Source organism: Ammospiza nelsoni, chromosome 10 (genome assembly GCF_027579445.1).
Source record: "Ammospiza nelsoni isolate bAmmNel1 chromosome 10, bAmmNel1.pri, whole genome shotgun sequence".
Classification (NCBI taxonomy): Eukaryota; Metazoa; Chordata; class Aves; order Passeriformes; family Passerellidae; genus Ammospiza; species Ammospiza nelsoni.
In genome coordinates, this window is record NC_080642.1 from 17211873 (window position 1) to 17235937 (window position 24065).

The window sequence follows — 24065 nt, forward strand, 5'->3', positions numbered from 1 at the left end:
ATTTACATCAGCATGCACATTGATGTATGGCACTGCTCTAACTGTTCAAGCAGCACAGCACCCATGGAAAACCTTCCTGAGGATGGCCAAGCCTTCCCACATGTCTGAGCAGCCATCCTGAACAACATGAGGGATGTTCCATACCCTGTCCTGGAGAGCAGTAAGGCAAAGGCAGAAGTCTTGCCTCTAAAGATGCACAAAAAGCATTTTTACACAGTTTTCAGTATCCTTATGAAGTTATTTCAGGAGAGAACATACTACACACAGGAATGTCACACAGCAAATAGATGGGAATGAAAGTGGCAGTACTGCACTAGTGCCACGCTGATGCTTCAGCTTCTGTAAGTCACTTCTAATCTTCACTATTTTCCCCTTCCAGGTCTCATACTGGTTTCATCAAATAGATACAAGCATTCAAGGTAAGGATATTTTACATAGCTCTAAAACCCAAAGCACTAGATTTCCAGTTTTATAGGGCAATGGGAGATTTGCAGTTTGTTCTTGCTGTTTTCAACATCAACAGTGAAAATCCATAAGAAACTCCAATAATCATCTTCCTTGCCTTTTCAGGAAACTCACTGGACTGAGAAGGCAGCTTGTCCCATTTCAGATATGGTAATTAACTAGCACATTTTTGTAATTAATACGACTTATGAACACTGAGGGAAAGACACTGTCCCAATGCACAGGTGGTGACAAATTGCCACCTCCTCCTTGGGGATTACAGACACCTCAAGTCAGCACCTTGACTTCCCATGAGCTGCAGGCTCACTTATGGAATGAGAGGACACGTGGGTGAGGATTCCTTCCCAGGGATCAGTAAAAGACTCCTGCAAGTTTTGAACTGAGTTGATTCAAACCATTTTGAATTGTGAACAACTTTTCTCTAATTGATTCAGAAGGTAATACGGAATAAGATCGGAGTTTCCTTCAAAGTTGTATTCCTGCCCCCCGGTATTTCAGAACAGTCGTTCAGGAGGTGTGTTTAAGATCTATCCTTGTACACATGGTTTCCTTCAACAGACTCAAAGACTCTTCCATTAGATCCCAAACTACTGAATCCTGAGAGCCCCTCAGGCTTTATTCCATGGCAAGCCCTGATGTAGACCAGGCCCTCAGGAGGAAGAGCAGGTTCTTCCAACTCTAACTGCATAATTAAGCAAATAAAGTGCTGCCATTTGAGAGCTGCCTAGGACTGGCTTGACTGCTTGCTATACTGCTCCAAGCCTGACATGTAAACCTGCACTGCCAACCCTAAATAAGCTGGCTCACAACCTTCCACTGCAACTGCTCTGTTGGCAGAAAGTAGATAGAGCCATAGGATAATTCAGGTGGAAAAGGACAACAGGGGGACTCTGCTACAACCTCAAGCTCAAAGCAGAGTCAGCTATGAAATCACACCTGCTTTCTCAGGGCTTTACCCAGCTGGATTTTGAAAACTTCCACAGAAGGAGTCTGCAGGAGCTCTCTGGGCTACCAAGTCCCACCACTTGACACACCTCAGGGTGCAAAATGCCTTATGGACACAGACCTCTGTGACTTCAACTCACACCTGCTGTCTCTTATCTTCCCACCACGCACCACTATGAAGAACTTGGCTTCACTCTCTTGAAAACCTTCACACAGGTGCTGGAAAGGCCCCCCAGGCCTATTCTTCTCCAGGCTCAACAATAGGCACAGCTCCTCTACCTCTCCTCACAAAGCAAAAGCTCACAACTCCAGCCAATCTTGGCAGCTGTCCCCTCAACTCACTGCAGTTTATTGACATTTCCCTCGTCCCAGGGAGGGGAGCACAAGTGGATGCTGTATTCTGGACAGGGTCTAACAAGTGCCAAATGGAATGGGATAATTGTCTCACTTGACCCACTGGCTGTGCCCAGCTCACTGCCCACCATGACCCCCGAGCCCTCTCAGCTGGGCTCCCCCAGATCAGGCTGTGCTGGTGCAGGGGTCACTCCTGGCAGGGACAGAGCCAGAAGCCCCCACCCACCCCTGAGGAGCTGCTTAAATGGTAAATTTGCTTAGTAATCGGCAGCAGATGAAACGGATCTAAACTGAAGCCAAGTCCTCTTAGTGTTAATGCACCTTACTTAGTAGGACTAAGTCGCCTCTTAGGGCCATATTCAGATGGCCTAAATTCCACATAAATCCTTCTGCCTCCTATTTCTTATTAGCTGGCTTTCAGGCAGCTCCCCACTCAGTGTCTTATGTAAATTCTCTGAATTGCTTTTCAGAACCACCTAGAATTCTCCATTGACTGGGAAAAGGGCCTGCAGAGGAATTGAGGCCACCTGAGCCTAGTTTTTAAGGTCCAGTAACACTGCATCAGACTGCATGATTTTTTGGATTTGCCACCATGGCAGCAAGTAGCAGTTGGCTGTCAGGACAGGTTTAGTTACTCTCCCACTGGAACAAGTATTTTAAAAGAAAATGTAGACTGCTAAACAATTCAGGACTCAGTTCTTCCTGGTACTTTCTGGAAATTTAATCCATAGCTGGATTTCCTTTAACAAGAACACTTTATCCATAGTTCTTTTGAATTTTGTCCTGAGCCATGCGCTATGTTTGTTCCAGAAGTCTTGACAATCCATTCAAAAAAATTGGGTCTTTAGTACGACTCAATGGCTCAAACCATTCACTGGTCTACAGAAAGGAAGAATAAAAGCCCTACAATCAGCACTGAATGGGGGCTGGGGAAAACAGTGGCTTAAATGCTCACCAGTTCAGCAGAAGCACACCATGCTTTAAGTCCAACATGAAGACAACTCCGCTAGTTCTTCAGAGATTAACAGTTTTACAATAAACACTATTCTGATTTTCTGAGGTTTCTGGCTAAACCACATCTTGGGTTCTGAGAAGTGTCAGAAGTGAGAAATTGCTCACACCAGCACAGTCAGCTCAACAAGCCCTACTCAGTGTTCTTACACACTCAGGATTCCCCAAGCAAAAGAGATGGAGCAGGGAAGATGGGAACCACCAATAAACATTTCTGAAAAGTGGAACCAGATTCCACACACCACAGTCCTCACACCTCTTTTTAGGCCATTAATGGTGCTTTTATCAAAGCCTCACAGCACTCAGGTGCACAGGCATGGAGAGTCCCTGGTCCACAGCTGTAAGCCAGAGCTCTCTCAAAACATCCCACCTCTGTGAAACATAAAGAATAAAACTGAGGAATTTACTACCTGCACCCTTACTTGAGTGGAATTGGACATTTGAAGATAGCACAAACATTCAGAACCGAGTGCCAGCTTATTGCAGGTGAAAGAGACTACTGTGGAATTAAGTCAGTGAGCCAAGAGGGACCAGATCCATACCACAGACTGACTTCATTATGAGTTTCAAAATTTTTCATCTCAGACTGACTGAAGTTTGTCAGCCAGCCATCGACACTGAACAAATGTTAAACCTGAACCTACCTCCCGTTCCTAGGGACCAACAATAATAAACATGCTGAACAACTACAAACAAAAACAGGTCTGTAAGTCACAATGAATGGTTTCAGCCATTCCTGAGGTATAAATCTACAGGTCATTCTTGGTAGCTCTTCCCAAGCTTAAAAATGTCTTAACTTTTCAAAGCACACAGAACAAATAGTATGAGAAGTGCTGCAGATAGTAATGAACACAAAGTCTTATGAATGCACCCAGATGATTATCTTCCTCTTAGGACACAGTCAAGACCTGATAACACATCTATTATTTCATGCTTCTGGTTTTTTAGCCCCAGGAAGTAAAAATCATAAGCCACAGTGAATTTTTGCACAATGAGATGGCAATCCACTCTGGAGAAAGACTGTATCAAGAGAAGAATTTAACCAGTCAGAAATCACATTAAGGCTGTTGGTTTCAGTTTATGTTTTTCTTTACATGATGCTTAAAACAATAACAAGACAAAAAAAAAACAAATTTCATGTGAACTAAATTTTTGTATTCTGAGTAAAAATGACTGCCCTTACCCTTAACAGACTTTTTTAAGAAACCAAAATCTTTTACCATTGGTATTACTCTTTTTCATTAATTCTGTACTGGTAACAACACTTTAAAACTAAAGCTACTCAAATACAGGAATTTCAGGTCTGGTGTTATCAAACCCATTTCACAGGCCAAAAAAAAGTGCTAAACTATACAATCTGATACTCCTAAACAAAATGCAGTAATACTTTACAATAAATAAAAGATTACATAGCAGCTGCTGTACATAATTAAATGTTGAGGGGGGGGGGGGGAGGAGGGCTTGTTTCTTCAGTAAGGTAAAAAAAAGTAGTGACCATAAAGTATCTTACAAATATTTTTACTCTGTTACTGCCCTCATTTTCCTGGAGGTTACTGTTTCCTCATTTCCTAGGGATTCTGTATGAGTCCTAAACACCGAACTTCATGCTATTTATGGCACTATCTGCAATAGTATTTTAAGGCGTGCTGCTCTCCCTACGAGTGAAAGGTGTTCCTGTGCCATCCTTTCCGGGCAGGTCCGGGAAGGGAACGCACCTCAGCTTTAAATCCCGCATCAACCCCGGGAAACCGGGACCGCAATCCCGGCCCGCTCCTCCCGCGGCCCTGCCGCGCTCGCATCACCCGCGCCCACCGACCGCACGCCGGGACCGCGGGGCCGTGTTGGGTCCCGGAGCCCGCGGCGGGGACACGGCACACGGCACCGGGCACCTGCCTCCCGCCACCGCCTCGGCCGCCGGAGGCCGAACACAAAGCAGAGCGGAGAGCAAACCCGCGCGTGTTACCGGCTATTATCTCGCTAATGATCCGGAGCGCCGCTCCCGCGGGGGCGACGCCGGTGCGCAGCCGCTGGCCCCGCCGGCAGCCGGGCCCGCGGCACCCCCGCCGGGCGGCTTCAGCACCCCCGCGGCCCGGATGGCCGCCGCACTCGCCCCCGCGGAGGCGGCGGGACGCCCGGCGGGGCCCCGCACGGCCGGGCGGGAGCGCTCGTGGCGGCGCAGGGCCCCGCAGCCCGCCCCGGCCCGCGGCCCCGCACTCACCGGCCCCGGCCCGGGGACGCCGCGGCGGCACCGCCCGCTCCTCGCACCACCCGTTCCGAGTGCGCGCCCGCGCTCACCCGCGGCCGGGCCGCCCGCCGCCGCCGCGCGCGCTCATTCCGTATGCGCCACGGCGCCTCCTGGTTGGCCCGCGCCGAGTGGCGCGCGGGGCCGGGCTCCGCGGAACGGGGTTACTACAGGTCACCGCGCCGGGGGGCGGGGCCGGCACCGGGGGCCAATGGCTGGCGAGGGGCGGAGCCGCGCAGGAGCGCGTCCGTCCGCGGTCGGCGGTGGGCGGCCCGTGCCCGTACCGGTACCGGTATCCCCCTCACGGAGCCTCCTCATGGCCGCGGGCCCGCCGCTGACCGCCCTGGCCGGGGCGCGGTAAAGAATGCTTTCTGCCACGTGTCCCGGTCAGAGCGACTGACCGCGGCATGAGCGTGCCCCGGAGCCCCCGGCGCGGGTCGCTGTAAGAGCCGGGGCCGCGGCGGGGCCTGAGGCCGCCGTTCGGGCTTTGCCGGCCCTGAGGGTTTTACCGGAGCGTGGCACCGCGGCAGCTGCTGCAGGGCTCCTGGCCTGCATCTCTGCTGGGAGAGATCGGTCATGGCACATCCAGCACATCCACCCTGACCAGACTGGCCTCACCTGGAACGGTTTTGGTCGGTGCTGCTCAAGGCAGGGCTCTCCCTTAACAATTCCTGAGGACCTTTTGTCAATATTGACTCATCCAGGCCCTGCAAATGTTCGCTCAGAATTAGAGGTTTTCGTTTAACCGGTGTAATACAATACTGAAACAAAACAAACGAGCAGCTGCCAAAGAGAAGCGAAACAAACCCAACGAATGTGAAGAAGGTTTCAAAGCCCAGGGGACAGCTCTGGTTCCTGCGGTGCCGGGGTGGCTCCGCGGCGGTGACAGCCACCATTGTCACCAGGGGAGGTTTGTTTGGCTCGCCTGGGGCGGGTCAGGCCCTGGCACGGCAGCACAGGGATGTGAGGGCACGGCACGTGGCAGGGGGAGAGCAGGATTGCCGAGGCATGAGCCGGGACACCGCTGTACCCACAGGCACCAGCAGTGAGTTACTGTGAGCCGGGTGCGAGCTGTGCAGCTGCCACCGCCCCGGCTGGGTCCTGTTCCTGCTGCCCCTCACACAGAGACAGAAACGCTGTTTGCATCTGCAGCCATCTGCGGAGTTACTCGGGTGGCAGAGAATGTGTCTGCTCTTGCTAAAAGCAGATTAACAGGATATATACTTGTAATCCAAAGACCAACTAAGTCAGTCACCTCAGTTACTGGAAAAAACACTTCCAACTGTTTAGAACTGGAACACAGGAGATGGCTGCTGACTGTTTGAAAACATTATCCACAGGAGTTACCTGAACTATAAAGGTCATGAGCTGCTTAAGCAAAAAGGTTGCTACCTGAATTATGGGCAGGAGTGTGGAGACATACTTAAAACAGTTGCACACTCACTGGAAAAAAATGAAAAAGACATGGAAGGAGAAGAAACTCAGTTTTCAAAGATGAAAAATGCAGACATTTGTGCAACAGAAGGGAATTCAGGCATTGTCTGCCAAAAGATTTACTAATGTTGGTAGAGACAGAGTAAAGTTAATAAATTCGTTGTGAACATTAGCACAGGGAAAAGTCCTAGATTTGTGTTACACCATCTTTCACATTTCTTCCAAGGCAAGGAAGGTTCAGGATAAAACTACAAAAGTGAGTTGATGTAAAGGAAGATGAGAGATAAAGCACTGGACAGCACAGAGCTCATCTGCTCAGCATCAGATCTCCTGTTGAACCCTCTGCTATTATTTATTTCTGGGTTAGCACCAGCAACTGAGCCATAAAACACCTTGTCAAAAGCCTCACTTTGAGAAATGCTTGGAATCTGTAACTTGAAATTAAATATTATCCTTATTAAACTACAAGATCTGAATACTATCAAGTTGTATTAGAAGGAGTTTTCAAATAAACTTCAACTTCAAATACAGATTTGATGTAAACTTTGTACTTCAGCCTCACCTTTATTACAGGGTGCATCAATTTAAGTTTGCCTGAACTTTTCAGTCATTTGCAATCCAAACACTCACTGTGGAACTGGCTATATTTATTCCAAATAGACACAGCTATTGGCTGTATCCCTAACAGGGTAAATGAGGAGTTGATGGCTCGTGATTCAGCTCAGCATCAGAGGAGAAACAATAACTGCAGCCTACAGTGATAAAGCAACTTCAACTTTACAAACACCTAAGGCTTAAGAAATTATACCTATATACACAAACAACAGCATGCTAATGTAAAGATTCTTTTATGTATGCAGTATTTTCACAAGGTTCTTCATAGATTCCTGATGTTTACATACTGTAGAAATAAAGCTTTTTATGATATCAGTGATATTACCACACCTTTTGCTTAAATGTGGATTTTACAGGGCAGGGCTTTGAAAGATACTGGTGTCATGTGTTACTTTGGCACTTTTCTTGCATGAGCCCATGCTGAGTATTCCATGGGGAAACCAAAAAATGTGGGGATAGATGGTACACATAAGAGTCACCAATAAAATCAGGGAATAACATGTTTATAATTGGAAATCTAACCTACACAAGGCACTACACTAGTGACTGGGGGGGACAGTGGCCTTTCCTACACAAGTTGTGCATAACGATGGGAAACTGAATAGTAGCTTATTTATATTTTCATTTAAAAGGCACAAGAGCACAATTAAAGGCAGGAAAGAAGTAGTTTTATCACCCAAGAGCATTCAGGCAGGGAAGGAGTACCTGGGAAAACATGCATGGCTGTTCCTAACCACATTCATGTATTCACAAACTCTTGTTTGCCTTGGTTCTTTTTGATTTCCAGAAGGAGAAGCTCATTAACTATTCTCACGTTCCCTTTCAAAGAGTTTCAGGCATGCAGTCAAGGGGAAAAAAACATTGCCATATGTTTTGTTCAACAACAGAGAATGAATAGCAAGTGGTAAATAGCAGGGAAGATTGCAAGTGATCTTCTGAAAATGCTGATTGGGAAGTACAGTCAACTGACTCATCAGGAAAGAGACCAGCAAGCCAATGTCATAGTTGACCAATTCTAGCTAATACCCAGGAGGAATTAATGAAAACAAAACCACGAGGCACTGAAAGAGGAGAGTCTGTGAATGGGTAAATGTGTGTGGAAGGTTGGCGTTGATCTTTCATGAACAGGCTGCTGCCCACCTACTCTTGGGAAGAAGCTTGAGGGGGAAAACCCAACAGTGCCACAGATATAACAGATGTGGGAGCTTTTAACTAAAAATCCTTGAAGGCACACAAAATTTAGGAGTACAGGACAGTACCTACGTTTAAAGTAAAATCAAACTGAGTTCTTATGTGAAATAACAGAAACCATTAAAGAAGGGGAGCAAAGTTCATGCTCTCAACAGAATATATTTCAGTGTATGCCTTCAAAACTGTGAAAAATGAATGACTAAAATTACAAAATTGTCTTCATGATTCATTAAATAATTGAGTGCTACAACTCAATACAGTGTTAGTCTAAATTAAATTATTTGTAACTAAAGGTTACATTTTCAAAGTACATTAGAAAGATTACAGTTTGCTTAGAACTTATTTTGCTTTAGTTACAAACAATAACATGTTCAACAAAGGGATTCATATCCATGATCATTTTTAATTAAAGACTCAAACTGCTGTTGTAATAATTTATATTGAAAGATATCCTGTTAGTGTGACATTGGAATGCCCTTTTAAGCATAGAGAGGCTGAGCTACTACTGAAGGGGCAGGTAGAGCCAACTGGGATGCAGGTTCTGGCAGCAAAATCAGCTTGTTGTGTTCCTAAAGTGATCATTCTCACAGCTGTAAATTTTGGGGTGTTGCTTTAAAAGATGGAAAAACATTTCTAGACCAAGCAACACGAGGTTTCAATGCTAAATAGTCCTCATGTACATATCAGTACATTTGACTCATTTTTATCTGTGAAGCTTTTTGTTTCCAAATAAAGAAACAAATGAGTAAGTTGCTAAGATTAAATTGGAAAGCAGCAAACTCTGGCAGCGTGCCCCAATGATTAATTATTTAGTAGAACACTTGGTCATATGGGCATGCCCAGAGCCACTTTTCAGAGAGAGATTGATGACATTAATAATAAGGTGATTGAGGGTATAGTGGAAAATTTATCACCACTTGACACAGGCTCAGCTTTATTAATGCTTAAAGTACTTCTTTAAATTCCTGGCTTGTATTTTCTCATCCTCCAGCTCTGTTACCAACCCACTGTGATAAATCAGAGTGTCATTCAGGTATTAATGGTAGGATAACCCCACAAACCTGAAATTTCTAATTAGGGGAAAGCATGTAAATGGGTTAAATCTGTAAAACAGGCTGCAAGGCATACTCGGCAACACTGCCACACCCTGGAACTGCCATGCCATGAGAAACTGTGTCACCCACGGAAAATCAGGGGAAGGATTAAAAATAGAATTTATTTCTGCTCCTGAACTTTCTTGCTCAAAAGCTGCCTGTCATTTTCTAGGCCAGTGAAACCTTACAGTGGAGCTGAGTGTCAAAGGCAGCCAAGAGGGATCAAATCATCAAATGGTGTCTCAAACCTGCAGAAAAACATTCATCCCTACAGGCTCCAAGGACAGTGGTATCTAAGAATCTCACAATACAATTGAATCATCAAATAGACCATAAAAACATCCAAGCCCAGACCTAAGTCCATGTCTGAGCCTTCCACACTGTACCCCAGCAGCTGCCCAGACTGGGCTTCCCCATGGATGCGCAGGACATGCTGCAGCCCAGCCCACCACCCCTCCCAGCTTGGTGCAGCACAGGTTTGAGTGTTTCTTCATTCAAGCAGCACTGGCACAGAGTCTTTTTGCTTTTTAGACCACACTAGTAAGACTCAGCAGGTTTGTCTGGATTACCCTGTGCGCACCTGAAACAATTTGAGAAGGGTGGAGAAAAGCCCCTTCTCAGGACAGATCTGCTTTCTTCTGAAATGCTGAATAAATAAACATGGATAACAAGTACTGTTACAGATAGAGGTGGTACATTATAAACTGTAACATGACAATGAGTGGCCAAAACAATCCAAGAGTGTTTTCCTGGTCTACCAGGTGAAGGCTGCAAAGGCTTCCAATAGTTTGCTTTTATTAAATGGGCTTTGTTTAGTCAACTACTGTACAATGTTTTCATAAAATAAATCCACTTTGCTGTCTGAGGCTTCGACCAGAAAACAAACGTGGCCAAGGGTTTCCAAAACAGAAATTTGGGTTCTTGTGCAGAAAGGTTGTTTGGGGTTATTTGAGAAAATTGAGGTAAACTACCACATCTTTGGCAGCCTGAGAAATGCCATGGCTTAGGTGGGTGCCCAAATGTACCCAAGCCACGTTCTGGGAGAACATCCTCCAATTATCCTGTCTTCTGTGCAAACCACATTCATGGTGGAACTGCCCCTCACAGCTGGGTGTCTAAAAGCTAAAACTATAAAAAGAAAGATATTGCAATAAGTTCCAGATCTGTTGTGCAAAAACCAACTGTTAATGTTTTGTGACTCACAGACTCTAAGGTGCTGTTAGTCAGTACACTCAGGGAATGACTATTCAAACTTCATTATGATTCATACATAAAGCTGATTTTGAATTTGGGGTTGCTTGCATCCTAATACTTGCATCTGATTTCACTTTGGGATAAAAAATCAGTCACCTGAAATTTAGTCAGCAAAACTTAAGTTCACTGAACAAACTTGGATTTCCTTTGTAGTGCAGGCCAGCAATGCTTCCATAAAAATGTCAAAATAATGGCTTCCAGTGTGTTTTATTAAGGAGGAAACATCTTTCTTCTAGCAGAGATATGGAAAGGAAAAAGCCATTCCAGTTTCAGTAAGCTTAACTAGGGAATTCAAACACCCAGGGCTGTAGCAGGGGGGTCTGATTTGGCAGGCTGAGCTGATCAGGGCCAGGCTGTCTCCTGCTTGGCCCCTGCAGGGCAATGCTTTGTTCTGTTTAGTGCCATTTGCCCATCACCCTTCTGCAGAGCACTCTGGAGACACTGCAGCACATGCAGGAGTGGAGCAGCAGACACGCCAAGCAGAGTGGAGAAAAAAGTGAGCTGTTTCCTGAAAGCCTCACTCAGGACATTTGTACATGTGTTAAATCAGGGATTATTTAGGGGTTTACATGTCCATGGGTTCTTCTGGGAAATGCTGAGCTGAATGTCAGATCTGCTCAATTTTATATTTTCAGTGTTCCTTACTGATTGTACCAGACAGTCCACACAACCTAGTGCTTAAGGGAACCTTCACTCTCCAAATCACTCCTCAGTAATGATAAAATGAGACTCATTTAAGTTTTGGCTGATGGACATACTCCTTGCTTCATTACAATTCCTTAGTGAATCAAAATCTGATATCGGAAACAACAGACTATGAAACAGAGCTTCCCTAGCAGATAAGTTTTATATGTATAAGAAAATAATTGTATGCTAAATAATGGCCTAATTCAGTAATTCAGTAATAGTACTTGCAAAATTCAATACATTTTAAGGCTATCCCACCAAAATACTAGAGAAAGGGATCACTGATTTTAAAAAAATCTAAAATTGAATACTAATATACTTTCATACACTAACATTCCATTCTATACAATGAAAACATATTAGAAAGCATTAGAAACATATAGAACTGAGAACTCACAGTAAAATTACAATCAGAAAATACACAGAAAATAAAAAAGAATATGCATAGGATAAAGGTAGGAGGATTTAAGAATGAGGTCTCATTCAGGATTTCTGAGCTGAAGGTGCAATAATGAAAGTATGATTTTATAATCCTCCTACACCTTGGCATTATTCTGAAGTAAATCTATGAAGGCATAAGTAAGTGAAGGCAGTGTGATCTCTTTGCTGATTAAAGTGATCCAGCACTGATTTCAGATACAGGGTGGTCTGGATTTAGGGAAACTAGGCCAGTGGTAGCTGGGAGCACATGGAGCATTCATCCTCACCTGACACAGGAAAGGTCTAAGGATTGAAGGATTAAGGCAGACAGTTTATGTGTGAGGAAGACTACAACCATGCTTGCTAAACAACACACAGACCATGATCTGCAGCGCTGCAAAATGTTCAGTTCTCAGCTAATGGAACACATGTGTGTCCCTGAAGACACTGCATTCTGCACCTCTTCACCCCTCTGATATTTCAAAGACATGAACTTTCCCAAGAAATGAATGTAGAATATACAGAAATCTGTAAAAATTGGAAACAACAAATGCTTTGTATGTGCTGTGAATATTTTTTGAGGGCTATCTCCTTAATGTTTCACATATGAGATCAAAACCCTGCTACATTCACAGGAGAACACCACAATTCAAAGAAGTCTTTTATTCTGAATAGTGATCCAGCTTGAGCACAAGCAGTGTTTGCTCCTGATGCTGATGCTGGACCTTTCTGGAGACAGCCCACGCCAAGAAGTTCTAACACCAATCTAAATAGCTGTTACCTTTGGCAGGAACACAATGAACATGAATTTCTCCTCATAACAACAAATCCCTCACAAAATACTCTTGGGGCTGGTGTTTGCCAGCCAGGGTAGTTCCTGGGCCAGTGTGCTCAGTAGTGGGTGTGGGCTGTGAGCACTGTGCTCCCGTGCTGTCAGCCAGCACCCCCCCAGCACAGGAACTCAAGGGACCTCCTACAAACACACATTCTGTGCTTCAGTACAGTAAGATCCCACACACACCAGCTCGGGGAAAACTGAGCATCCTTTAGCTGGAGATCACCCAGTTACTCACTGGAAATTTTTAAAATTGTACCTGCACTTCGCTTAGTGCAATTTGTGTTGCTTTAAAGGCATTTTGTCTCATCTAATTCTCTACTTGAGACAAAAGCTTGGAATTCTAAATCACAGTCATTAGCACAGCTCACCAAGGTCATAATCTCACATAACCTGTTTTGCTCCTGGAAGACAGCTCTGAGGGCTGGACTGCATGCACTGAGTCAGCTCCCTTCTCTTCCAGAATAGGATGTTAACACAGCAGCAGCATTGCTTTTGCTTGAAGTAAGGCATTGCTCTTCACCAGGGGAGGGTTTGGCAATAATTGCTTCTTATATAAACAAGCAGAAATTAATGATGTTTTCTGGACACCTAAATAAAAGTCTTGTTAATTATTTGCAAAGATGTATGGATGTAAAAATCTCAGGTCTGATAAATGTTGAGTATTATACAGTTAAAGTTCTATTTCATCTGTTATGTTTAAAGAATAAAGCAATAGGTTTGTATTATGTGGATGTGTCAGAAATGCCTACAAACTATAGGGCCAGTTTATTGTCCAGTATTCTTAGAATATATTAGAGCAGATTTTTTTCAAGATATTAAGTCTGCAATAGACAAGTAGACTACTCAGCTGACACTGCAATTACTTTGATATAAAGGTAGTGGTGAATAATGAGCGTTGCTGCTGAAAGTAGATTGTGGACTTACAAATCAGTGTGTGAAATCTGGGTACCTTCAGGATAGGATCAGCCAGAAGAAACTGCCAGTAGGTGTTATTTGCTTTGTTGTATCTGAGGCAAACAAAACATGGTACAAACCATTAAGAACTAGTATTTATTAAGAAACTTACTTTATAATGCTTTCAACTCTCCTTACTACTTCCTTATTTGACTTGTGCAAGGGATATCAGATTTTATAGTAATGTTACCTTCCCTCTGACTATCTGAAAGGACAAAACTTCTGGAAAAAAAGATGATTAACAGTTCCATCTTTATTTCTGTACTTAACAGCTTGCAATGCTAATTCATGAAGCCTTTTATACTTCTTTATCATTCCATCCATCCCCTCCTCAGTACCCAGCACTTAAGGTAACAACCAACACCACAGTCATTACACCATGAAAGGAGCAGTTATTTTTTAAGTGAGAAAAAAATCCAGCTTGCAGTTTGATCTTAGAAATTAATTGGTAAAATGCTGCAAACATGATCATGCAGTGTAGAACAGATCTATACCCCATCACTCTTATTTAATAGTTTGATATTATATTTAGTAATGTCTTTTGCCTAGAGGAATACTAAACAGCCACTTTCAATTTTAAGGAATCAAATTATCTCCCAGCCTCCTGAAGACACCACTCCCAAATCTTTTCCAGCCCTCACATCTGTCTTGGGGAAGCACACAGCTTTCCTATGTTCCATTTGCCAGAGAAAAGTACAAAGGAAAAACTAATCTTCACCTAAAAAAATTCCAGCAGATAAGACATTGGTGTTCCTATAAACAAAGTCTGAAATTGTGGCAGTCTTTGAATCCAGAAGGATGATTCTTAGATTTGCCATTAACATTTTTTAATTTTTTTCTGTAGTGCAAGTAAAGATTTTTTTTTTTTTAGATTGAGGCTTGCAGTGGGGCCTTCAAGAGACACTTATTGCCTACAGAAGCCAGTTCTCGATTTAGGACATCTATATATATGCTATGGCTATATATAGGAGATTGGCTAACCTAAGTCCCAAAAAAGTCACGTTTGAGGTGCCAGCTGCAGGGTGCCAGCTGTGGCCAGCTGGAAATGCAGGCAGGAGAACTGGCACTGGTATTTCAAGAACATATTGTATTTCAGCAAGAGCTCAACAAAACTGGCACTGGGGAAGGGCAGGACAAAACATGGGTAATCCTCCTGCTGAATCAAATGTTTGGTTTGGAAGCTCTGGCTTTTCCCCTTCTGCAAGAGCTGTAGACATCAAGCACAACTATTTCTGGAGCAGGCTGTAACTCACAGCATCACACAACTCAGCTGCCATAACCCCTCTCTCCATGTCCCCAGTGCTTGTTGTGCTAAGTGGACCACAGCCCTTGATCTCACAGCAGTTGTGCTAGACTAAGATCAAAGTCTAGCAGCAGGAAAATTACCATGTGGGACTCCAGTCACCAGGAAAAGGCCTTTTCATACTTGAAAAACAATGTGCATACTTCTGCTGCCATGTAACAGAAAACATAGTTATGGTGAGATACGCGATGATGAGTAACAAGGATACAGATCACTGGCTCTTGAGTGCATGGAAATGTGTTCACATCATCCAAAATGCTGACAGTGCCAGGATTCATCACTTGCTTTTGGTGACACCTCCCCCTACATGCTTTTATTTAGCTATCATGAGCTAAAATTTCAAAATGTGGCAGTAGAAGCTACTTATGGATGTCCTGAACTGACAAGTTATTCACAGAAAGCCAGATATCTATATAAAAAAATTGGGAAGTTCATGCATGTGTGTCCTGTTTCATCAGCACTACTTGTGGTAACAGCCTCTCTACATAGCAGGATGGTGATCACCTCTCATCAGCTGCATTCCAGGCCCCTTAGCCTGGCCAGGAGGTGGCTGACAGCTCCTGCTCAAATGAGACAAGGAGGAGAGTTAAAACTGAGGCAGTTTCTTCAGGGTTTGGTGGCCCTGAGCAGCTCTTGCTCTTGGTTTTCACTCAGTCCTTTGGTGGGTGATGAGGAGCACAGGACAGTGGGCCTTTGAAGTCATTGGCAGTGGTAATTCTGGGACCTGCAGCCAGTGTTGGCAGGATGACAGCTCTCACTGGGATCAGTGGAGGCACTGCTGCTCCCCAAAGCCAGTTATTTTAAGTCACATCTAAACAAGGAATTATCAGCTTAAGATCAGCCTTTCTCCCCTGCAGGTTCAATTAGATGCAATACTTGGTAACTGAAAGGCAAAAATCACATCCCTCTCACTTGAGCCAGACTGCTCTTGCCTTCAGTGGGTGTTGGCTGCTGCTGAACTGAAGAATTTGCAGCCTGGCCAGAGGTATGTGGGTAAATACCTGGGAGGCTGACATGCCCTCTGTGCCTGTTTACTTCAGCAGAGGCACAGCAGCCTCATTTCAGACACTTCCCTGCATGCCAGTGCCTGACATCCCTGCCTGTGGGAGGGCAGGTGACTCTGCACCTTTTCTTGTACCTGTACCGCCTGCCTGGCACCACCAGGCCACAGTGGTGCTTGTTTGCCTTCTCTCTTACTCATCTCCTGAGCAAAACTAAACCAACGCACCACCAGAAGCTACCACTGGACTCTACACTTCACAGCCTGCTCCATGCATGCTCCTTTCCCTTCTTCCCTCCATACTCTGCATTTGCAGTGGGGATTTGCTGCTCCAGCCATGGTGTGCCTGGTGGCAGCACATCTACACCAGCTGTCTGCATCATTGCCATAATGCAAGCAGAGACTAAAAACCCATTGCAGACAAGGTCTTAGAAACATGAAGGGGCTTGCAATAAGGAAAACAAAACAAAAATGCTCTTAACACATCTGTGGGGGTTTTTTTCCTGTGAAACGTTTTATCAGGTTATGTTTCTTTAATTTATTGCTATGCAATATTATTGCCCATTAAATAAAAAGATTACATACCAAAACAGAAAGACACACTGTATTTACTAACAACCAAATCCCAGCACCTTTCTAGGTTTCCAGACCTAGCTCAGGAAACCTCTTTCTGGGCTGTAGGGCTAAGCAGCAGCCAGGTGCTGACAGACACTAGAGATACCCCTGGGCAGTGATGGCCATCTCCAGAGTGAAAGCAGGCACTGCTTTTCCCAGCATTAAACCCAGCATGAGCAAACCCCCTGCCCCCACAAGTCAGAGCACCTCTGCTAACATCTCTTGGATAAAGACTTCACTCTATATCCAAATACCTCTGGAGCTGAGGTGGCTGCAGATCCAGGGGTGGCTCTCCTGTCCTGCTGAGATCCATGACGCTGCTCCTCAGCTTGCTTGCAGCATTCCTGGCCCACATCTGAGGCTCAGCTCCACCAAGCTTCTCCTGCAGCGTGTGGGGCTCCTGAGAGACCCCAGTCAGCTGCTGTGCCCCCAGCTCTGCTCAGCCCCTTCAGCTCCTCTGGCTATGGCTGCCTCCCCAGCCAGGCTTGTGGAATGATTCAGCTCAGGGAATAAACAAAATGGAGTTTCCTCCCTGGGGCAGAGGCATGAGCAGCAGGTGAGCAGCGAGGATACCAGCACCCTGCTGTCACAGCCCAAGAGTGTCATTACCTTACACCACAGGTAATTAAAGCCAAAATCAGTCACACTGAATCCATTTGTTCAGTCCTCATTTGCTTGCTTTTAGTGGAGGGGAATCATTTGAAAGCAGCTGAAATCATGGCATCAGGTCACCTAACTACACATGGGTTTCAGGTGTGAAGTCAGATTTCAGGTGTGTGCTCTTCAAAGTTAAAATCAGAAAACCTCTGTCAGGCCCCTTTTCTAAGTCTTCATGCCTATTTCTTCTGTTGCAAACATTTGTTTGAAATTACTGATAAATCAGGAAATGTTTGGGGTATCTGAGCAGAACGGAAATCCAGGTGAATTTTGTGTATATATACATTTTAAAATGCTCCATTTAATGTTATCAATTTTGCTGTACTAAGTGCAATATTTTTGAGAATCCAAATATGCACTTCATATGAAAAAATATATCAAGCCTGGGACTGATGATGAGAGTGCTGATGGAACTAATGCACAGTTTAAATGAAAAACCCTGCCTTCAGTATTAATTTGATCTGAGCTATTGTAGAGCAATCACAGCCCTCAGATTGCTTTATACTCCAGTAAATTAGACTTAAGTGCTTCATGAGAGAATTAAGAGAACCCAAGATAGGAAAAGCATCATTTAAAATTTGTAAGAGCTATTAGGAGTGGTAATCAGCTACAGAAGGTTCTGCCATTTTATTACATATATGCACACACATGCATGTAGAACTACTTATTTACTCATTAATTAACTTTTTGTATCTCCCATCCATTGTAGCTCATTTGCTGCAATCCCCTAATCTAAAATTAGCGGGGCTATACATCCCTTTTCAAACATTAACCGGACCTGGGAATTATGTTCTAATTCTTGTATTTCAAATGCTCATAAATTATTGAAATAGGAGATGTAGCTGACTGCTGTAGAGAAATCATGTTTTACCTAAGCTCAGACTGTTTTTTAAACAATACTGTTTATTTCAATACCTGATAAATTCAAATATATTGCCAGTGAACACATAATAAAAAGCTATTTTTTTCTGTTGAAAATTTAATTGAAAGTTATCCCAAGTAATAATGAAAGCCCCTAGCAGCACTGGCATCACATCAAAGAGTGCTGGTGCATTACAAAGGCACCTCTGTACTGTTCACGATCATAGAAAAGATTAAGTGATACAAAGAACCGGCTGAGGCTTTTTAACAAATTCTGGCAACGAGGTTACAACTCTGGACAGTGGCCAAGGGTGCAGTTTTCATGTGCAATCAAGGGTATAGCTTAAAGCAGAGAAGGAATCAAATCCTCCTTTGCAGCCAGGGCTGGAGAGGGGACAAGCCAGCGGGTGGCCACAGTGGAGCCCAGGAGCCACAGCTGGGGCCAGTTGTACACTAATACTCCAATTAATTTTCATAGATATTTTTAATGCGAGTGATTAAAGCACAGCTGTCCCTCTGCACTGCCCAATGACAGCTGGTTCTGCCTTCTCCCAGATTAAGTAAAGCCAGTCAGTCTGCAGAGCCCACTGAGACCACTTCCCATTGCTGTCAGTGCCGGGCTCAGCCCCAGTCCCACTCCATCCTCTGACGGGGAGCACAGGTGGCTCCAGTGGGACAGCACATGGCAGGGCAATCCAGAGGCCTTGGTAGGACAGGCCAGGCTGGGGAGGCTGTGCCGGACCCTGAATCACCACAGGGCAGAGCAGCCCTCCTGTCAGGAGTGGCAGCAGGCTGAGCAGGAATTGTGAATGAAGCAGAAAACATCATACCCGAGATGGCCTTTGAGGGGCACCTTAAATCTCAGCACACAGCTAAAAGGACACCCTTCCACAAATACCACTCTGCATTAAGCAAAGAAGTTGTATTTATATCAGGAAGGGTCACAGGGGTCCTGCAATATGAATCTTCATTGGAAGCAATATCAGATGTTTTTGATGAAACTGTGTAAAAACTGTAATAGCATGTGATTAGCAATTTCACAGGGAAGGGATCAATTTCATGCTTTTCTCTGTATTTTCTAGCTCTTACACACCTGCACTGTGAAATCCTAGACAGCAAACAGCAATACAGTTGAGCAATATTAAAATATCCTTCCAATACTGAAAAGGATACATCATGTATGTTAGCCAAATCTCTAATAATGCCATACAAATATCAAGCAGGTCATTGTTATTATTCAGCTACCACCATGAAGGACTTAAGCCAGATAGTGTAATAAACAGTTTTAGAACTGGTAATTTCCATGCAGGTATCCAAACCAGTAAAGTTTTTTCCCAAAAGTTCAGAGTGCCTGGCTATCATCAAACAAAATCAGGTGAAGAGATTCTTGTAGAAACAAGACATGGGGTTTAGTATTCCAGTTACAAAACAATTAGTTAAACTTTAAAGTAATTTCGTGTTATTACTTTCATACTTTTGGTTTTGTTCTTTCAAGTGGGGATCATTTTCTTGTACTATTTTATTTTACTAATGTAAGTAATGTATCCACTTAATTTTTCCATCTCTTGTAGAATAGAGCATATATGGAGTTTATACCAGATTTTAAAACAAAAATTATTGTCTAAAAGAGGAATCTAGGAGCTCTCCCTTCTATGAAAGTAAATTTCAGCACTCAGAAAAGAAGATCCAAGTTGATGATAGTATCACTTACTAGTTTTACCTCCACTGACAGCATGCTCAGACTGAGATAAGAATCAGAACACTTCACACCCAAGAGTGGTTTTCTTCAGAGGGGAATGAGTTTCTCAAGATACCCCAGGTAGGGCTGCTCGCCCTGCAGCGAGGGTCAGGGTTTCAGCGCTGGATTTTGAGAGACAAGCAAATTCAGAAATACCTTATTCTCTTCTAGTTTTTCCACCAGTGTTTGTACAGACTGTTGTCAGAAGTGGGGCTCCAGATGCCATGGGGGATGCAGCCGTGGCACAGCCCTTCCTGCCGGTGAGTGCCAGCAGGATTTGGGATCTGGCTATAAACATCCAGCCCTTTGCAGCAGTAGCTACCTGGGAAGCAGAAATCATGCTGTGCCATAGAATTTAACCCAGGCACAGAGGATGAGGGTCCATTCCCAATCCCAAGGCAATCAGTTAATGAACTCTGATTTGTTTATTGCAAAATGGTTAGTCCTTTGTCAACCTGTTCCCTGTTTGCCAACCCACTGTCCTGACTTCTAGACCATGTCTAGACTACTGGGCCAGACCTACTGTTAGCAGGTTAAAAGGATTGAGGACAATTTTCCCTTTTGTATTTGCTTTCACATGCTTCAGGCAAATTGTTGCACCATCAGCACCTGTAAGTGGAATCCTCCTGAGCTGATTATTCCTTGGTAGTAACTTCTCCCAAGGGCACTACAGGTTTTCAAGTCTGAATGCCTCTCTGGTGTGCTTCATGCCCCCAGGGTTTGTGACACTGCTCTGAGGTCCATCATACCTAAGGCTTCTGTTTACATCAGCAGTGCACATTTCTCAATAGTTCCTAAGGCATCTGCACTGCTATGGGACTGTTTGGGTGATGAGAAAATTTGCAGTGCTTTGCTTGCTCTGAAATGTCTGCAAACAACGCACCCAGAAAGGCAAAAAGGTCTTGGGAACACATTCCTGTGAGGTTTGCAGGAGGACCCTGAGTCTGCAAGTCAAACAAGAAACCCACATGATCTTTGAGTCAGACTGGATCAACTCTTTTTCCTCAAGGTGCAGAAATTTCAGCTGACCTGCTGGTGACTCCTCACTTCTGTCTCATTAAAAGTAAAACAAGCTCCACACAAGACCCAGGATAAGACATTGTATAGTGGGAAAGTGAAATCTCAAGTTTTTCTGCTGACTTTGAGACCTTTCCCCTGGCACCATATGTTTCAAAGAAAGAGAAGTTGCTACAGGTCAGTGTATTTCAGCCTTCCCTGCTGTTCCTCTGATTCAAAGCAGATCTGAACTGGCTGCATCAGATATATTTAAAAGAAGAGGCACATTGCTTTGGACTTGTTTCTATAGTGCTTCTTGGGATGGATGCCTTAAAGTCATCAGATATTTGGCCACTGACCAGAATCCAGCACTCAGGGACAGTGGAGATTATGGACATATCTACATTTTTGTTCAGCTTAGGGTTGCACATTTGCACTGAATCTCCCAAGCATAGCAGTAAGAATTAGGTAGGATTAAAGGTAGGATTCCTGATGAGTAAAAACTATAAAACTGAAGGAATAAATTCCTAGGTACAGCTTCACTTCTCACATAGGAATAAGACAACATAGAACTAGAAACAGAGACATTTCTTCCATAGTTGTGTGGGTTCAGTGAGAGCTGTGGATTCCAGTGCCCATCCTGCCTTTTCAACAGCTATATGATTTTCAGCACACCTCGACTCCTGAAAAAATGACAGCAGCTATTTCATTGTGACCCTGTGTGCTTCCTCTCTCCTGCTCACTGTTTCCAGCTGAAATTTCATCTTCCTTTGCTTCTCCCCAGCTTCCCCCCCGTGCTGTGCCCAGCCTATAGAGCCCCACACCACATATACAGGACAGGCTGTGATTCAAAGGCCGAAAGTTGCTAAAGAGCTTATGCAAGTTAATTACTGTGCCCGTTTAATCCCACCTAATGCAGATTAGTGCTGTCAGCTACTGCAGGGAGAGCAGTTGATGTAACAGGGCTGGCCCTTCCACAGGGAAACCAGAGGAGATGCTGATGCTGAGGAGATGCTGCTGGGAACAGAAATCTCTTGTGCTTCTCCCCAGCTGCTGTAGAATGGAGGAGTTGGGCACAAAGCTGGGCATGAAAACCAGGCAAGTTTAGAAAAGATATCATCCTCCTCATTTCAAGAGGAAATTGTCAGCTTTGACCCCATGTCCCACTTCTGCACCTTGTGATGAAACATTTTCAGTTCCAGCAGACAGATGCACAGAAGATATCCTTGCATCAAGACATAAGCCATGGTGAACTCAAGCCACCAAACCCTACTTACATATCAAACAAAAAATCCTAATACATGTTTCCTTCAAAATGAACATCAAGAGGTCACAGAAAACCATCCAGTTTGAAAGGCCTATTGTCCCTCCAGGCAGGAGAAGATGGAAAGGTGGAGGGAGACCTTCCTGGGAACCTGCACTTCTCTCCACTGGAGTCCAATCTAACAGGATTAATTTACAGCCATTACTCAGGTGAAATGCCCTTTGGCAGCAAGGTGTGTTTATATAGGGGCTGCTTATTCCCTGAAAGAGTGCAAATACTCTGTGTTCTGATGGCTCATCCCAACAATTAATGGCATGTTGTATTTCAGGATTTCAGCTTTTCCTGTTCTGTTCTGCTCTAAAGAGTGAAATAATATGGGTAGTCTTGATTTGTAAGAGGTAGCCAGGAGTACAGCATTTCACCTGACACCTTTGGTAACCCAGCTACACTAACATCCATTTCTCAACCCATGCATTATATGACAGTTAAGCAATTATTTTCCACCTCAGCAGGTTTTACGGTCAAATTACAGATTTTTCTCTTTCTGATTCATGGCTGATAAAACTTTGACTGATGGAAGTAATAATGACAGAATATGTGGTAAGGTGGTCTGCCACTGGCTGAGAGTCAGTGCACGGGACACTAAACTTCATTCAAAAGCCCTTCTTATTCCACATGACTTACAGATGTTGTAAAATTTAATAACTGTTTTTAAAGGAGTATAATCAAGTCTAAATCACATCAATCCTTTGTTTACATTAGAAATCTACGTAATTTGTATTTTGAAAAATTAGATTTTGCAAGCAAAAAAGAGATTAAATGATTAAACATTTCTTTCACAGAATTTTTTTTCTTTTTGTTGAAGATCAAAAAGCAGTCACATATTTCAGAAGCTTCCAGAGCAGCAATGGTTGTGTTACTTTTCCTGTGCCTTCCTTCCTCCTCCCAGCCTCAGGAATTAAAATCAGGCTATAAAGTCAGAATATTTTTCAGGTGAGACACACAATCAGAAGGAAAGCAGGCAGGGAATAAAGGCATCGGAACAGCAGCACCTTCCAAGCACGGAACACCGGAGGCAGAGCCTGCTTTGGCTCCGCGGAGCCCGAGCCAGCCCCAGCGCCGCAGCTCCGGCAGGGGGAGGAGAAGGAGGAGGAGGAGGAGGAAGAGGACGAGCTCCCTTCCTCCGCTGTCCCCTCTCATGCCCCCGCCTCCCCTTCCTGCTCGGGACGGAGGGACGCAGGGAAGTACTGTGAAGCCGCGCACTGTCGGGCACGACTTCGTCCCTCCGCGTTAGCGTGTGCCTAAATCCTGATATCCAGGGACGGAGCATGGCACCATCCGTCTCCCGCCCCCTGGGGCCGAGCACCGCCCGCTCTCAGCATCCCGGGCCCGGCTCCCCTCGCGGGGCCCTGCCCTCACGGGGCCCTGCCCTCACGGGGCCCTCCCCTCGCGGGGCCCTGCCCTCACGGGGCCCTCCCCTCGCGGGGCCCTGCCCTCGCGGGGCCGCGGCGCGACGGCGCCACCAGGCGGCCACCGAGCTCCCTGCGCCCGGGCCGCGCAGCTCCGCTCCGCCCCGCGCAGCCCAAGGTTTTTGAAACTTTAAAATTCAATTCTGTGTCACTTTCCAGAAGCACCACTGAAATGAGAAACAGTATAAATTTTAGCAATAAATCCATCACCTGGCTTCCATTCTAACGTGGACCTCAGTGTGTTTTCAAGCACTTACATATCCATATTATTGCATGTAAGACTTAATCTTAAAAGATTTCCCTTGGAAATCACTATAATTCCTCTCTGGAGGAGAGTTTCTGTTCTGTAAATAGGAGAATGCCAGATTTCCAGGTAACACGCCTATTCCCTAGGATTAAATACTGCCTGCTGGCTGCAGGAGGGAAAGGTGAGCCCACTGCTGATTCATGTTAGCCAAGGAAAACTCACAGCCCATGTGACAGGCTCTTGGACTGCTCATTAAATTTCATCTTAGCCATTCCAAAAAGCAATGGGGCTCCATTTGTGCCAGTTGGAAATTTAACTGAAAATTTATTGGACAAACAGGTGTCAGCTGGCCAACAGTTTTAGTTGTAATTACTGTCCAAGATGCAAAGGGATCCAGGCTAGATGTTCACC

General features: G+C 44.7%; 1 protein-coding gene across 2 annotated transcripts in view; it reads right to left on the reverse strand.

Annotated features, from left to right (window-relative positions):
- Positions 1–5139, reverse strand: part of ACSL3 (acyl-CoA synthetase long chain family member 3) — a 50607-nt gene extending 45468 nt beyond the window's left edge. Inside the window, exon 1 of one of the 2 annotated variants that reach the window (XM_059479340.1) lies at positions 5071–5139. The gene's annotated coding sequence lies outside the window, so the exon portion shown is untranslated. Of the gene's footprint in view, positions 1–4993 lie in introns of both variants that reach the window. The other variant, XM_059479341.1, reaches the window with a different exon arrangement.
- Positions 5140–24065: the final 18926 nt, after the last annotated feature.